Below are 18762 nucleotides of genomic sequence, written 5' to 3' on the forward strand. Positions count from 1 at the left end.
TAATGGCTGGTGCATATTGGTAGCCCCGAAAGTTTGTCTTTCCCTTCTTTCTTCCTCCTGAAACAAAGACCTAGCATCTGGAGGCTGAGGGTCACACCATGGATGATGGAGATCAATGTGCTGGAGAAAGTCTGCAGCCCTGAAGACTTTTAGAGCAAGAGTCATTGCTTTAAGCCTGAGCTGGTCACCTTCTGAATTACATGAGAAGCCTCACATTTCTATCTTGATGACGCCACTATTTTTTGGAGATTTTATGTTATTGCTGAACCTAAACCATATTTATATAGAAAACATTTGTACTCAAAGCAAATAAGAAACAGTCCCTAACGCTAAAAATTTCATGAACTTGAGAATGATATAAGCAGTAAACACATCACTAGAAATTTAGAGCATTGCTATAAATTCTGCTTCTACAAAGCAGAAGAATTGAGTATCCCAAGACCAAGGTATTATTGATGAGGATAAGAACATAAATGAAAGATAAATCATTTCTGTTAGAAGAGAATGAGGGAAGGAATCATGACTCAAGCAACATGCGAGTTGGACCCTGAAAGAAAAACAGGATTTTGAAAGATGAAAATGGGACTAAAGACAGAACAGGCAGAAAGAACAGCACTGCAAAAACTTAGAATTATATTCAGGGATAGTTAGGTGACTCCAATCAGCTAGAGCAAAGTATATAAATATACTAATCACCCAGTTGGTTTCCTTTTTTTCTGCTGAATTTTCCATGAACTTTGTCACTATCTAATCCTGTATTTTATTGATTCTATATTAATCTGTTTACTTTCTAGAATAACTAGAATTGCTGTTCTCATACTCTTCGGTCCTAAGACCCCTTTATATCATTAAAAATTAAGGGCTTAAGTTTTTTAATAAAGCTTACAATAATTATTAATTAGTAAAAACTTTAGTTTATGTATAGCATTGTCTATAAATACTAAACTAGAATGTATGTAAGATTTCAGTTATGCATAAGGAATAAACTCAGAAATAACTGTACAACACAGTGCTTATCACTAAGAACACTGTTATGCAGTTTAAAACTGTAAAAGTGTAGATTTCATGTTAACTGTTCTTAGCACAATTAAAGGGGAAAAAGAGATAAAGAAATTTTTGGATTTAAGAGGTATGTTTATTACTTTGATTGTATTGATGGTTTTATAGGTGTATGCATATATCCAAACCATTAATTATATATACTGCATATAACCCACATTTTGTAGAGCAATGGTATCTTAGTAAAACTGATTTAAAATTTTAATTTTTTTAAATATTATTCATTTTAAAATAAAAATAATGCAATACATGTTAATGTAAATGGCATGATTTTATTTTTTAAAAACTTTCAAAAAAGATCATTGGGAGGGTAGCTTATTAGTTTTTGTAATCCTCCTTAATGTCTGGTTTAATAAAAAGATACCTGAATTCCCACATCTGCTTTCTCATCAATCTGTTGTGATGTCACATAGCAAGTAGCCTCAAGAAAACTTTACTGTAAATACATAAGAAAATGAAAATGATACTGTGAAAATTATTTTCACTTTGCAAACATCATGGAAGGTTCTGGAGTCCCTCAGGAGACCACACTTTGAGAACCACTGAACTATATATTATCATCTTGATGAGGGCAGAGATTATGTCCATTATATTCCCAGCACCTTGACCACTGCCTGGCACTTAGGAGATACTCAACAACACTCATTAAATAAATGAATGAAAAACTGAGGCTATATTGTGCAAGATATTGAGTGACAAGTACTGAGTTTGGAATAACTTAATAGACACAGTAGAGTGAGTAGAGGTATCTGAGGACATAACAATATGATTAATCTGACCAAACTGAGCAGATGTATTGGAGAGAAGGGCAACTGGGAAACTGAGGTGCCAGGCAGGATGCTGTTATTCCACTCCTAGTGAGAAACAGTGAGTTCATAAGATGGAAACTATACAAATGGAAAGAGAACAGAAGTGAGGAATCACTGGGTGCATTATATAAGTCCTTGACTGGAAATCCATAAATCCAACCTTACTTAGATCTTAGATCTTCTTACTTAGATGTAAGATCTTAGATCTTATAAGATCTGCATGAGTTTGGCCAAGTTAACCAACTTCATTTAAGCTTTCCACATCATAAAATAAAATATTGCATTATATACAGATTATCACTCTTGCTTTTCAACTACTCTTAAATTTGCAGATGGTAGCTATATCAACCAAAACATGAATTTTAAATGTCACAAAATTTACATTCCTTATTGATAATTATTCCTGCATTTACTGAGAATAGTCATTAACCAGACTTGTAAAGTGTTAAGAATAGAAAGAGGTGACATCAGGCATCCCTGTTATCCACAGCAAGAGCTCACCCCTTCACAACATTTTCCTCTCAATTAACACAGCAGCAGTACACCCACCCTGCCCAGGTCCCCTGTAGTGCCTATAGCAGTGAATAGTAAACAAAAAATAAAGCTATAGTGCCGCCTACTGGAAAATAAAAAGGCAGCAATACTAAACTGCTAGACTGATTTTGAACCAAAAAAAGAACAAAAAATATTTTAAGATGATGGACAAAATGTGCAGAGGAATATTCCAACAAGCCATGAAACACTGCAATGTAATATAACATCACCTTTCAAAACAGAATAACAACACTACAGAAATCAAATTTAAAGATATGTAATATTATGACCCAACGGATAGAGAATTCAAAATAACTGTCTTGAAGAAACTTAAAGAAACAAGCTAACTCAGAAAACAATTCAGTAGGCTCAGGAACAAAATTAAGACACATCAGGAGAATTTTACAAAATATGTTGAAGCTGTAAGTATGAAACTAAGATTCAGTATGTGAATACAATCAATGTAAGAATACTATAAACAGCATGGGAAATAGAAAAGATCAAATGGAGCCTGATGACAGAAACCTGGAAATGAATCAGGTGGAAAAAGAAATAAGATGGAAAAGAAATAAAGTCTCACAAAAGCTATTCAATTTATTAGGAAGAGTAACATAAGAATAAAGGATATTCCAAAAGGTGGAGAGGAGAGAGCAGAGTTTATTCAAAGAATAGCTGAAAATATCCAAACTGGGAAGGGAAGTAAATATAAAAACCTATAAACAGGCAGCCAAACAGCTGGTTTCTAAATGCAATAATAACTGTCAGAAGTCAATAATAAATGATATTAATGGAAAGCTGAGAGAAAAATAAGCATGAACATACATATATACTCCCATCAGGTTATCAGACATCTCAGCAGAAACTGTACAAACCAGGAAATAATGGAATGATGTATTCAAAATACTCAAAGCTAAAAACTGCCAACCAATACACTCTATCCTGCAAAGCTATCTTTCAAATAACAGAGAAAGTTTCCCAGACAAATAATAGCTGAAAATCATTACAGCATTATTTCAATAGCTAATATATGGAAACAACCTAAATACCCTTCTACAAATTAATAATGATGTGGTATATAGAGAGAATGGAATACTACTCAGCTATCAAAATGACAATTTTGCCATTTACAACAACATGGGGGAGGAGGGACTAGAAAGCATCACACTTATTGAAATGAGTCAGAAGGCAAAAGACAAAGCACTCATGATCTTACTCATCTGTAAATGACAAAGAAAACAAACAGTACAAAAACAACTCTTAACAGTATAAAAACAAAATATGATTACAAGAAGGAGAAAGGGTAGATAAATTCAGAAAGAGCTCAACTTTATGGTGAAGGGTGAAAACTAGACTTTTGGTGAATATAACGGATATACAGATTTTGATTTATAGTATACACCTGAAACCTATATGATGTTATAAACCAATTTTACTTTAAAAATTTTAAAAAGCTGGTCCAACCACTATGGAGAGTTGTGTGGAGATTCCTCAATCTGCTAAAGATGGAGCTTCCATATGATCCAGCAATTCCACTCCTAGGTATTTACCCAAAGGACACAGAAACATCAATTCCAAAGAGCACCTGCACCCCTATGATAGCAGTACTATTTACAGTAGCTAAGTTATGGAAACAACCCAAATGCCCAAAAATAGATGACTGGATCAAGAAGATGTGGTACATATATACAATGGAATATTACTCAGCAATCAAAAAAGATAAACTCATGCCATTTGCAGCAACATGGATGGAACTGGAAGGGATCATGCTCAGTGAAATAAGGCAGAAAGAAAAAGAAAAATACCAGATGGTCTCACTCTAATTATAATAAAGCAAATTCTAATTTTATTATATTATAATAAATTCTAATTTACTTTATCATAATTATAATAGTAAAAATTATAATAAAGTAAAAATCAAAATCAATAAGCAGCTTTAAACCAGAGACATACTATGGTGGGGGGAGAAGGGAGTAAGATCAAAACAATGGAGGTGGGAATTGTATGGGGACTATAACCAAAATGAAAATGCATACATTGTGCAAAAATGAAAAATGATGTAAAAAATATATAAAATTAAAAAAAATTTTAAAAGCAACAAAAAAATTAAGGTTAGAGAATGAATATTAAACCTCAATTTAGTGTTTACTTGGGGGCAGGGTAAAATCATTTAGGAGGAGGCCTTTTAAACTTTTTAAAATCTGAAGCAATTCCTGTGATAGTTGTTTTCTTCCACATTGCCAATCAGGAGATATTAAGAAATATAGTCAAGGTTGTTCACCTTGGAGTATATAACATAGTCGGCAGTCAGATATGTCTGATTCTAAAATCCATCTTCTTCCCAATACATAACACTCAAAGAGATTGAGAGGTGTTTAAATGTGGAAATGTTTTATAATTTATAATTCTAGATGAACAAGAAAAATAAATTATGTGTGGAATCAAACTACCACCTTAGTTAATACAGAAATACCATAGATAGATTCTATGGTAAACATGACAGGAAAAATGACTATCCATCAAATTAAAATGCAGAGGAAACTATGGACAACAGAGAAGAGTGTAACGAGCTTGGAAAAAAGCTTTTTGGGGGAGGAAAAAAGATCATCTATTTTCAAATCTGAGCATACCACTGAGAAAGGAACAGACTCTGTTCTCATATTTTTTTTTCCTTAAGATTTATTTATTTATACAAGCACTGGGTACAGTCAGAAGCGCGGGAGGGTGAGAGAATTCACCAGAGTCAGAGCAGGGAGCAGAGCAGGCAGAAGGACCCAAGTACACTGCTGAGGGGAGCACCGGGCGGTCTGCGCGCCATGTGGCCGGGGAGCAGCCAGGGATCGAACCGGCGCTGCAGAGGCTGCGGGCAGCTTTGCAACCCAGCGCTCAACCGCTGAGCCACCAGGGAGGCCTACTGTTCTTCTCATTTCTTTGTTCACTTTTGGCTGAAGCAAATTAAGGTCATCCAGTCCGGGAATAAATGGGATGTACTCTAAGGTAGTTACCAAATCAGCAGTGGCACAAGCAGTACTGCTAATGAAAATTATTCTGCTGTCTGACTCAGACATCAGTTCAGATTTCAACTCCCCGTGGCCATTTAGTTGAAAGGATTCTAAAACAATTTTCAAGAAAGCATTAAATGTTTATATTTCACCACACGGAAAGAGTATGCATTTGTTCCATGCGTTGAATGAAGAATGTGCCTGATTTTGTGAAGACTGCATAACAATTACTCACTTGCAATTTCTTAGAAATTATTCCTCTTAGAAATGCATCCCTCTTCTGTATAATTTCCCAGTAATTGTTTGAAGGCCAACTTGGCAGACTTTTCTTATCTACTTCTGTGATAATATAGCCTAAATTTATAACATCAAAGCCTTATTGTTATTTTGCAGTATGCTGAGATACCGCACTAAACCCCTGGTTATTGCTCATTTATTCAGTAAACTTGAGAACCTGCTATGTGCCAGGCAGTCTGTTGGACACTAGAGATCCAAAAATGGGTAAAACAGTCCTTACCTTCAAAGTGGTCACTGGGTAGAGAGGAAATAGGTAAATGGATACATATTGCATTGATATACTCTTATTAGCAACAAATATTTGAACAGTTACTATGTTTCAGGTGTTCAGGATCGATGCTGGGGATACAAAGACAAAAAAATGGTCTTCACCCAAAAGGTAATACTATCCAGGTAAAGCAAGGATAAGTTCAAAACAAAGTAGTGTAAAAATCAGAAGGAAATGATATTTGAAAATGAACTATGTAGAAATAAGATAAACTTAGCCTGGGATAAACCTATGTTTGTGGAAACAGAATGAAAGCACAAAAGGTAGCTGGTAGGAGAGAAAGTGGGACTCAGAAGCTGCCCAGTGATTAGCAGCCTGACAATGTCCCCATCTGGCTTCAAGGAAGTAAGCCAACCAAGGTCACTCTGTTCTCCTTTGAGATTTTTCCATGAGTTGCATTAATGCCACAAGATTAACAGATTGTTTACATAACAGTCAAGCCTGGGTGTTGAGGATTAAGGACAGAGGGAAATAATGGTCAGTAGCTGAGTGTAAAATTATCCTAACCTAACTACTTTGGTGAGAAATACCAACAGCTTTTTAGACACATCCTTCTGCACATTTACTTTTATTCCAACCCAGCCCCACTCTCTATATTTACTAAGCTTTGGGGTTTGTATTGACTTCCAATTATTTCACTTGAGTAATACTCTTAATTAGTATAAGCACAAGTCCTTTATTTTCTCTGAAACACTGCCAAGCTCAGCTTTCTCCTCAGCAAAGGGAAATTTAATTAACTTTTTGTGAATTTGTAGAACTGTTTCAATTTGCCCTTCTCTGGGGTTTCCACCTGCTCAGAGAAGGAGAAAAATGCTCATAAAGAATATAGTAGATGAGGCATAAAAATTAACATGGAGCCAATCCAATTCTCTGAATAATTCAGAAAACCTAGACGATTTTGGAAGCCATTGTAGCAGGTTGTACATGAAGTTTTAATTTATATGTAATAGGTAAGGGGCAGCCATAAGAGAGCCATGCAATCCCTTTTCTTACCCTGTAGTTCCCACCCTTACTTTAAACTTAACTTGTTGCCCCTCTGGTAGACTGTAGTTGAAAGGCAAAGATAACCTAAAGAAGCTAGCTTTAACTTTTAAATTTACAGGTCAGATTCTGACATAAGCAACAGATTTAGAAGGCTACTTAACTTGGCATGTCTTGCATCCCTCCACCTTCCCACAATGGGAAAGCCAGTAAATATGGATTGGAGGGGTGGAAAGCATTTAGACAAAAAGCAAATTAAAAATGACATGAGAATCTTTGCCCACCCAGGGATTTGTGGGATGTAAAGAGGACCCTTAAAGATAAGGATCTGCGAAACACCTCAACGAGAGGCCCTAGGCCCAGCAAATTTCTATCTAGGCTACAGAGAGGAATGATAGACCAATAACAAGGCTGCCAAGAGTCCCTGAGTGGCACAGCAGAGCATCTGAAATGCCAATGCCCCAGACTGCAAGAGCAACACAGAAGTTAGCAGACAGAAAAAAATGCAGTAAGTCCTCAAATAATTCATTTCATTCAAGGTCATTTTGTTAAATCAATGTATTAAAAACAACTCAGGCTAACACTAGTAACATTATTCAAGGACCTGCTTTGTTTCACCTAGTCATCGTTTCCAAAGGCCCACTGACAGCGTTAAGTGAGGACTTACTCTAGAGCCCTGAGGGTCTCACAGTATGATCACTAGAATTCTGAAATAGCCTCAATACTTGCACCCTCAATACTTGTCCTATATACTCCCCTTCCCTTGATTGTGGGTAGCATTTGTAAACATGAGATTTTATGACAGCAATTAGGTTATCTTATATGGCAATGGTGAGAGGGATCTGAAGTAATTAAGGTGCCTAATCAGTTGACTGAGTTCATCAAGAGAAGATTATCCTGGGCAGGGCTGACCTAACCAGGTGAGCCCTTTAAAAGGCCTTTCCTATGGGGAGAGTTTGGAAATGAAAGAGCATCTTCTGCTGCCCTTGGAGAAGCAGTCATGTTGTAAGGAAAACCACATGGCAAGGACCTAAGGTCAGCACTAGAAACTGAGAATGGTCCCTTGCTAAAAGCAGAAAACAAGGACCTAGTCATAACCACAAGGAAATGAATTCTGTCAGCAGCCTAAGTGAGGTTAGAAGCAGATTCCCCAGAACCTCCATGTGAAAACACAGCCTGGCCAGTGCCTTGATTTTTATCCTTGTAAGACTGAGCAGTGGACCCAATTAAACAGTGTCCAGACTTCCAGCCCACAGAAATGGAGAGGTAACATATGGTTACTATTTTATACCACTAGGCTTGGAGTTATTTGTTCCTCAGCCAGGAGTGAGAGGATATAGAATTGGACCATGAGGTCAGGACTGGATAGGAAATTGGTAACAACTCTGTAAATGGCAGCACAGATGAGGACACTGAGGGCTCAACACGACAAGCACTTTCTGCAGAGATGCTAACAAAGACCTTCATTGGAATGACATTTGAGAACTTCCCAAGTCCAGCTTAGAAGCAAGTTAACTTAGGGTCAGGAATGTTATGTTGCAAATCCTAACTTTCACTGAGGTTAAACCTGAAATTTTTGTTTTGTTTTAATCAGAAGTGTCTGTCCTGATTTCTAAATGCATGTATTAAGATTTCTACCTCAGACAGAATAGAGGTTTAGCATAGAAATTTTCTATTATGGGATTGTGAGGTTTCATTTTTTTCCATGTCCAGTTTGTGGCATGTGAAGTCCATTTCCACCTTCTATCTTCTGGTGGAGTTTTGCAGCAATGGGCAGGGCCACTCTAGAGACTAAATATCAAGGCAAGAGTAAAAATTAAACTCCTCTCCACCATTGCTTCCCTGAGGAAATGAGTTCAAAATGAACACCAAAGGCAGCTATCAAAAGTTTTCTTGGGCCTCCCTGGTGGCACAAGGGGTTAAGCACTGCACTATGAAGCTATCCACATCCTCTGCAACACGAGTTCGATCCCCAGCAGGCCAGGGAGCTACCCACATGGCGCAGCAGACCTCTCCTGCCTCATCCGCTGTTCCCCTCAGCAGTGCATTTCATTTAGTCTGCCTGTTCTGTTCCCCCCTGTCTCTGGTGAATCCTCTTACCACCCCCACATCTCTGACCTGTACCCCAGCTCTTGTATGCATAAATAAATCTTTAAAAAAAAGTTTTCTTAGTGACCTCCATGGTAAAATGGCAGGGAAAAAAGGTCCGAACACAGATCCTTGACCCCTCCAAACTTAACAAAATGAGCACAAGGTGAATGTTGAAAACTGACAGCACTCAAAGAACAGGACACAACTTTAAAGAAACATTTGAAACAGTGATTGGACAAACAGAAATGAAAAGGTCCAGGAGTCAAGGTTTGTTTCTCCTTCCTGATTCTTTCTCCCTCACCTGTGCCCAGTCCCAGTCTTCAACAACCCATGGGACAAAGGTGTGGAGACAAAATCCTAATTCTCTAATTTCCTTGATCAGTCAACAAGTAAATGGAGAAGGGAAAACAAGGGAAATACCCTTGAAAAGTAAGCCTTCATGCTAAGCTCATCATTTTATGCTTTCTTAACCAACAGCAAATGAGATGTCACCCAAAATTCCTAATTAACATCATGAAGACCATAAGCAATACAATGGAAAGATAGATAAAAATTCAGAAGTGTTTCAAGAGAGGGAGCAAAAGCTATAAAGATCTGAAAAGATGATTGACCTCATTAATGACCTCATAACCATTAAAATGCAGTATCACCAAAATGAGATTTTATTTTACACACAATTATTGGTAAATATTAAAAGCTATGACAAGTGTGGGCAAGGATGTGAAGGAATAGAGTCTCAGAAATTTCTGGCAGGGTGTAAATCATAAGCTCTAAAAGCAATTCAGGGTTGTTTGGGTTGTTGGTGGAACTGATACCATGTTTGAATGTACTGCACTGATCCTTTTACCAAATAATTCTAGGGCTGCTAGTTTTGAGAAGGGCCTAGAACTAGAGAATTCTCTGCAGCAGACAGTATGGGAAACAGTATGAAGGCGCCTTATAAAATTAAAAACAGAACTACCATATGATCCAGCAATTCCACTTCTGGGTACTTATCCAAAAGAAATGAAATCAAAAATATCGGATGGAGGGCCTCCCCTGGTGGCGCAGCGGTTGAGCGCCAAGGCTGTGAGGCTGCCCGCAGCTTCTGCAGTGCTGGTTCGTTCCCCGGCCGCCAGTGAGGGTCCCACAAAAAAAATATATATATCAGATGGTCTCACTTATTGGAGGAATATAGGGAAACTTAACAAAGGGTCAGGAAAAAGACAGAACTTGCAAACTGACCATACAGCAGGGGATGGAGAGAGGTCAAATCAGGGGAGGGAAGGGCACAGGACTGTGGCGATGGTCACAGGTGCTGTGGTGGTGGGAGAACTACACATAGGGAGAAAAAATATCAAATATTGTACAAAAATGAACGATGTAAAAAAATTTTAAAAAAAGAAATGAAATCACTATCTCAAAAAGAATTTTGTACCCACACATTGTCACATTATTTATAATAGCCAAGACATGGAAAAAAACTAAATGTCCATTGACCAATGAATGGTTAAAGTTTGCATGTGTGTGTGTGTATGTGAATATTAATAAACCACCAAAAAGAAAACTCTGCCATTTACAACAACATAAACATTAAGGGCAATGTGCTAAATGAAATGATTCAGACAGATAGAGTTACCATGTGATCTAACTTATGCATGGAATTTAAAACTAAACTCATAGATACAGAGGTTAGGTTGGTGGTTGCCAGAGGTGTGGGGGTGGAGGAAATAAGGAAAGGTAGTCAAAATTTATACTCTTCTAAGTGTAACTCCTGGGAATTTAATGTACAGTGGGGACTATAGTTAAAAATATTTTTTAAAGGGCCTCCCTGGTGGCGCAAGGGGCTAAGATGCTTTCTGTGAAGCTATCCACAGCCACTGTAGTATGAGTTCGATCCCTGGCCAGGGAGCTACCCACATGGCATGGCAGACCTCTCCTGTCTCACCCACTGCTCCCCTCAGCAGTGTATTTCAGTCAATCTGCCTGTTCTGTTCCCCACTCTGTCTCTGGTGACTCCTCTCATCCCCCCACACCTCTGGTCTGTACCCCAGTTCTTGTATACATAAATAAATCTTTAAAAAAGACATTTTTTTAAAGAAGACTCTACAGGAAGTCCCAGCTTGACACACCCCACTTCCTACTCACTACTCATTACCAGTAAATCCATGATAAATACAAGTTTCTTTGGTTGATAAAGTCATAGTACAGAGTCTGGCAAGCCCTAAAAAAAAAAAAAAAAAAAAAAAATCACAGCAAAGACACTGAGGATCTTCCTCTGTTAATAACTATTCATCTTTTAAGAAACCACTCCTACTTTGCTATTGGGCCTAATTGAGAGCAAATGTTTAAACAAGACCCCAAATGCCCATCACGAGCCAAATGCTATTTGATCCAGTTTCACTATTTATTGCTGCCTTACAAATACCCCAAAACATAATGGCTCAAAACATGTCAGATTGCAAAGCTCTCTATGCAACAATCAGAAAGGAGAGATATACCCAAATGGTGATTTTTAAATTCCCTAATAATTTTCCAATTATGTTTTACAGATTTACATAGTTCAACCAGCAAGTACCTTCTGCCTCACTCTGCAAATCATTTCTAATTCAAAGCTGTTTGTGACCTGTAGGAACTAGAGGGATAAAATGTAGGAAGTAGTAGGTGAAGTTATGTTCTATGTAAATCCTTACTTTCCCAGATACTGGAAAAAAATATGGAATACAGTATTGAAATTATACTGTAAATAGAAGTTAGTGTTGCTGCTTCCTCTCAAGTGACTCCTTACTAGAAAATCAACCTGACAAACCTTAGCTGCAGAAAAAGATGTCAAGTATGCCCAGATACTCCAGCATCTCTCTCTCAGCTGCATCTTCTACCTATCAGAGATGCCTCCTGAGAATGCATTTTTTAAAAAAGGAGATGGATAGCATGACAATAATGAGAAAGGAACACAAGGAGCTATGTATGTTGTATTATCAAGATCAGCAGGCACAGTAATGCTGCCAGCCAGAAAATGTGCAGGCAAGGGGAACAGAACAAATCAATTTACATGCCGTGTGAGTGTTCCCCCACACCAACCACCAGAGAAAAAAAACTGTGGTGAGGAGATGCCCAGTTAAGATTTAGAATATTTTGCCAACTTTCCAAAATGTTCCCAAACACAGTAGTTCACTGAAACTTGCTGGGTAAGTAGTTGTTTACTGCCATTTCTCCCACCCCACAAAATCAGAAATTTTGATTCCTCTGCAAGTAAATCTTATCCTGTCCTCACTTATATCCAACAGAAGTTACATATGAACTACTTCAGATCACTAGAGCCTTTTAATCATTTCTGCATCTCTGTTCTTGAAGCAGCAGCAACCGTCCAGAGAGCACTCACAGGTACTATCAGAAACAATCTCAACCTTGCTTGCTTGGCTCCTTGTCTGACCTCTTAAGGACCATAAACTGAGTGAGTCAGAACCCATTCTTAATTACTTGACCTACAACTTACCTTGCTATCTTTATTATTGATTTCATTCTTAGCTCACTTGATTTCTTGAATCTTTTGGCTCCCAACCCTCTCCCTTCTTCAAATTCTCAGCTCCCTGCATAGCATCGCTATGACCACACTCTCTGCACTGTATTGTGGGACTCCCTTAATCATAACTCCCTGGGACACTGTTCTTCATTCACCTGGGTGAACCCAGAGTTTGGCATAGGCCTGATACAGTATGGCAATATCTCAAAGTTTGAGTAAGTGACCTGGCTTCTTTGCTATAGTCCTGCATTACATTTTTTTCCCCATGTTTCCAAAAAATGTTTAATGACCTTGAAAAATGTTCACACTATAGTTTCAAATAAAGAATGAATGGTGCTTTACAAAATATCAGAAAGAAGCCAGCTCTTCCCATGTCCATATTTATGTCCTATTAGTACTGCCTCTTATTTTATATATTTTACATCATTTTTCATTTTTGCACAATGTATGCATTTTCATCTTGGTTATAGTCCCCATACAATTCCCACCCCCCTTATTTTGACACTAATCCCTCCTCCCCATCCCCCATAGTGTGTTTCTGGTTTATAATTACTTGTTGATTTTGATTTTTACTTTATTATAATTAGTCTTTTTCCGGGTCTCTTATTTAGGTTTTCTAAATTCCTGCTATGAGCGAGACCATCAGTATTTTTCTTTTTCTTTCTGGCTTATTTCACTGAGCATGATCCCTTCCAGTTCCATCCATGTTGCTGCAAATTGCATGAGTTTATCTTTTTTGATTGCTGAGTAATATTCCATTGTATATATGTACCACATCTTCTTGATCCAGTCATCTATTTTTGGGCATTTGGGTTGTTTCCATAGCTTAGCTACTGCAAATAGTGCTGCTATAACCATAGGGGTGCAGGTGCCCTTTTGAATTAATGATTCTATATTTCCAATCACACTTTCTTCACACTAGCCTGGGTAATGTGGAATTGAGATGCTTCCTTCTACTATAGTAGCTTCAAGCTACCCAATAACACTTTCCTTTATATCAAATAAGAAATAGGTATCCTTGGACACAAAAGGATGAATAATAAGAACAAAGATGAACCAGTAAAAATCTACTATTTGAAATATAGTTTTAAATAGTGCTCTCTCATCTGCCAAAGACACATGCACAGTGAGCACCTACCTGTGATGTGCTTTCCAAATATTGTCTCACTGAATCCTGTCAACCCTCTGAGAAAGTTTATTTCTATTCTACAGATGGAAAAAAAGGAAGATTCAACAAGTCACGTAACTAACCACAAGTGTCATAACTAAGTGAACAGTAGGATTGGAATTCACACCCAGATCTTTCCAACTTCGATGTCAATGCTATTTCTACTACACCACTAAGCCATACTACAGTGGTCATAAAAACTGAGCTCTACTAGGAGTCTGGCAAGACGGTAGCAGAGTAAAGTCATCCAGCTCACCTCCTTTACATGTTCACAACTAAATTACAGCAGAACCAAGTCAACAACCCCTGAAAGAACAGGCAACTACCACATACATCAGGAGTGACAAAGGGGCAGAAAAGCTAACTGAACTGTGCTTGCAAAGATTGGGGACAGTGGGTAAGGTGCCCGCTGTACTGAGCCCATCTGCTGTTGTTAACTCAGGTGCACATGCTCATATCAGAGATTTTTGGAGATTTTGGCACTGCATTGGAGAAAGGGGTACACAGAGCTGGCATGCAGGACAGAGGGTGCCCCACTGACAGCAATAGTAGTAAGGGTGCAGAGTGATGATTACTGACTTGAGCCTGAGGCTCCCAATCCAGAACAACTGGAGTTACACTGGTTGAAAGAGCCAAACCTGATCATCTGTCTCTCCTCATAGAAGCAGCTACTATTTGTAGCCTGAGGCTATGGTTTGAAACACCTGCCTTATCCCTAGCCAGGGCCAAAATCAAGACAGGAGTGCTCTCACTAACGAGAGCTTACGCTCCTGGATCATAGCAGGAGCAAGCACTACAGGGTAAGCTCTGCACTCAAAAAGCAAAGAGAATAATTCCCAGCTTATGCCTGTCTCAACTGTTGTCCTCACACAGGGCTACAGCTTGTGCTCAACCACAATCTACAGATTGGGATACGAGGCAATCACTGTGGATTCCTGCAACTCAAGTACCCAAAGCACAGTAGGAAGCTTGAACCCTTGATGCTCACTACAGGTGACCTTTCAGTGCCCTACTCCCCCTTACTAGTACAAGTGCCCAGCCATGTGAACAAGAGCAAATTCTTTTATCTGTGGAACAGACACCTAAAGATCCCATGTTTTAAAAACCTAGGATAATACCCAACTCTTATAGAAAAGGTATAAAGCCAATTTATTAAGACAAGAAAACTCCCTATTACAACCCATAAAAACTAAAAATGAAGAGACAGGAGAACATATCAAACATGCTTGAGCAGCAAAAAAAAAAAAAAAATCCAAAAGAAATTTCAATCCAGAATTGTAGAATGTACTTGAGGGAGTTTAAGGTAACAGTTATAACCGTATTTGCTGAATGAAGAAAAACAATGGATGATGTAAAACAGGAATACAAGATCAAGACAAAGACCACCACAACTAGAACTAATGGAGCTGAACAAAGTACTATAACCAAGTTAAAAACTGGGCTCTACATAATATACTCAAACATGTGTGAAAGAATGAAAACTATTTTCAAAATAGAAGAAACCAAAACTAAGAAAAGAGTGTGACCTGGTAAATAAAAAAAGAAAACCTTTGGTCAAAGGAATTTGATGACAGTTAAGATAGTAATAAAAAAATACTGTAACTCTGGATGAATTAGATTAATAATAGTGCAGCACATTAATAATTTAAAATAATTATGAAAACAGACTGCCTTCATAAATAAAAATATGAACTTTTTAAACACACTATTTGAATAAAGATAACATTACACAAGAACCAAGAGTTAATTGTAAAATTGTAATAGTTTTTCCCACTCTGCTTTTTCAAGCACACAAACTATCTCATTAGCTGTTGTGAATATTAAATAACTCAGGCCAGAAGTGACTAGCATGCAAATAACTGTGCAACACAAAATGTTCTGCAATCAGATGACTGAGCAAAATTAATCAGAGAAAGCATTTTCACTTTCAGATAATCTTCAAGTGCTTACCTAGAAAAAGTATTTAACTATTTCCTTGATCAAATGATGGATAATGTACAGACAAAATTTATATATGGGGGGAATGATACTTAAGAACTAAAGTTGTAATATATGAATCTGGGCTCCTTAATCTACCTTCAAGTCACCTCCAATTTGCCTCTTTCCCTCCCCAGTGATTTGACTGCCTTGACATATTGCCAGCATTTTTTCAAAAATTTCCACTCAACCATTCCAGCCACACTGACCTTTTGGTCTCAAACATGCCAACTTTACATGGAGAAAGACTCCTGTAGGGTAAATGAAAGTGATCAGGATTTTGCCCTCCCACCATTAGCATCAATGATCGACACCTGTGTTCTTACCCGCGCCCCTGATGGTGGCACCTGGAGCATGGTGTGGGCGTGCATGAGCAGGCACCCCTGAGCCAGAGACTGAGCATATAAGGGCAGCAGCAGAGGACCATGCAGCGAGGTGCAGTAGAGAGCAGCAAACAGACCTCAAGAGAACACCCAGAGAGCCCAGAAAGAGTCAAGATACACTTGGTGCTAGAAGGCCTGCCAGCCTCCCGGCCGCCAGGCCTCCCTGCACCTGGTTGCCTCACTACAAATGGTGTAGGATCATTAAAAGCCTGAAAAAACTGCACAGGGCTCTAGGACTCCTCCTTTACCAGTCTGCCCAGATCATAGTAAACCTGCTCTGTGCCTTCCTGACAATACACTCCCAAACACATCTCCAATTTGGCTGCCACTTAAAGAGCGCACTATCAGAGGGGCTACTTGGGGGTACAGGGGGACTCCAGCTGTCCAAAGGACAGTAGCTGGGTGGAGGACAGATCACTGGGTTCTTTACTTACACGTGCACAATCGCAAGACCATTCAGGTTCAGGGAACAACAGTGGGGTTTGTTCAACAAACAGAAAACAAAGACTTGTTTTTGCCACAGGTGGTGGGCTAGCTCACCTCATTGCCCGCAGGATCCAGAAGTCCCAAACTATAAAGGCCACTCATCAAAGATGGCGCAGTCCTGTCAACAAGAGCCTGGAGTTCATGCTGCCTGCAGGCAGCAGGGCCAGGATCCAACTCACCACAACTGGAGGTGCTCACAGGTGGGGGCCTCTGAGATGATGCCACAGGAGCCCGCAGCAACAGTCTGAAAGCCAGGCTGCACAGCACAGGACGCTGGGCCAGACAGCAAGGGAGGCAGCAGCACCTCGAGGCAGTGCCTGTCTAGGAGCAGTTAACAGCTCTCAAAGTGACCCAAACAAAGAGTGCCAGTCACCTTTCACCAGTGCTGGATGGCGCTGGCCAGTATGCCATTCATCAGGAGGCGGTCTCCAAAAACACCAGCGTTACAGCTCTTTGTGAATTGTTGGCCCACACCAACAACAAACAGCTCTTTGAGACACCAGGTCTAGGGCCTTTGGTGCTCCTTTCAGACAGTGTCAGAGGCAGCCCAGAGGCTAGGGCAGGCAGCCCAGTCTCTGCACTGCTATTTGGCTTCTTTCTTTGGAGCCGGGCTGCTGGATGCTGCTTTTTTCTTCGGACATCAGGAACCAACTGAGCCTTCCTCGGAGGCCAAGAACAGTGTCCCAGAGCGAGCACCCACCTGTGAAAAAGTCTTAGCATCTCTAGCTAGCCAGGCAGGCCTTAATATCCTCTTTCAGGGTTCCCACCCCCTCACCTACAAGTCTGATTGGACCGTTATCAATCCTATGGCTGATTGGACCATTACCAATCAGCTCATAGCTCACTCCTGATCCATCCATTCTACAATCCAGGCACAAATCTAGGGGCCTCTCTACTGCCTGCAGGTGGAGGCAGCCACCGCACTGGAGCTGGCCCCCGACCCCATCCTCCTCCCTGCAGTTGAGCCTTGGGCTGCGTGCCCTGGGGCAGCATGGTAGGGGAACCACTGCTGCCCGCCATCACCGCTGACCTCTGCCTGCAGCCTGAGCCCCAACTGGCCACTGGTGGTTGGCGATAAAATGCCCGCCACCTGCTGCCGCTTGCACCGCAGCTTCTGGGACCCGGTGCAAAATGGCGACCACTTTTGCCGCAGCTTGGGGGCGGTAGGAAACTGCCAGGCTTTCCCCGCAGCCCAACGGCTGCTGGTCCAGGTTTCACTTCCGAATCTTTTGGGTTCCAGTCTTAGAGTGTTGCCTCCTCGGAGCGTCCCTGATCACTGATGGTAAAGCCATCTCCAAGCTGATTCACTCATGCCTCACCCTTCCCTTTAGCACCCTACCGTTTTCCACAAAGGCACTGGCTACTCTAGAAAGATACAATCCTTTGTGGGTTTACTTGCTTAACTCTCCTACACTAGCTCCTTGCAGATACGAACCTTGTTAGCTAGTTCATCACTAATTTGCTAGTTAGTTTATTAAAGATCTACCTCAGTGTCCATTGGTCAGGTAGGAGCTGAAAAATATTTGCTTAGTAATGGATATTTGAGTGTCAAATAGAATCATTCAGGCTAGAAATTTGAATTTAGCCATTATTAGCATATTGGTGGTATCGGAAGCCACAGGCCTTTAGAGTATAGAAATGTTCTTGAAATAGTTGCAAAATATTTGTTTTTGTAAATTGCCTATTCTAAAGGCAGTTGGAGAAATGTGGTATTTTCAAGTCTGTTGCCAATCATTTTATAAAGAAAATCAGATTATATTTTATCATTGAGTAAATCTCTTAGTCCTTTTTTTAGGAGTCAATTTCAGGTGAATAAAGTCACACCTAAATGTGCATGTGTCTGTGTATACACACACACATATATTATAATTGCTAAGTGAATCAACATACAGACTATCCCTATGTCCTTTATCAAGTAAGTTCCCTTATCAAAACAGTACTATCCCAGATAGAACTTTTCCATTTCATCATGACTGACTCTGAACAAATCATCCCTTTTAGTCCTACATGAGAGTTTCAGTAAAGGTGACATTTATTTAAATCAAATATGTTTAGGAGTCTCACTTCAGTTCATTTTTCTACCCATAAAAATTTTATCTGATCAAAATAACTTTAATCCACATACAGCTTTTTAAAACCTTAAGGGGTCTGGGGTTTTTTTATTTAAAAAAAAAAAGTTTATCATTCTAAAGGAGTTTAGAAAAAGTG

At 39.4% G+C, this 18762-nt stretch overlaps 1 protein-coding gene across 1 annotated transcript in view; it reads right to left on the reverse strand.

The window, feature by feature from the left end:
- PTGFR (prostaglandin F receptor) overlaps nucleotides 1–16626 on the reverse strand; it is a 264047-nt gene extending 247421 nt beyond the window's left edge. Inside the window, exon 1 of the mRNA XM_054691270.1 lies at nucleotides 16609–16626. The gene's annotated coding sequence lies outside the window, so the exon portion shown is untranslated. The remainder of the gene's footprint in view (nucleotides 1–16608) is intronic.
- Between the last annotated feature and the right edge of the window lie 2136 nt (nucleotides 16627–18762).

This window comes from Talpa occidentalis, unplaced genomic scaffold (assembly GCF_014898055.3).
Source record: "Talpa occidentalis isolate TD23 unplaced genomic scaffold, MPIMG_talOcc4v2.1 talOcc4.9, whole genome shotgun sequence".
NCBI classification, from domain to species: domain Eukaryota; kingdom Metazoa; phylum Chordata; class Mammalia; order Eulipotyphla; family Talpidae; genus Talpa; species Talpa occidentalis.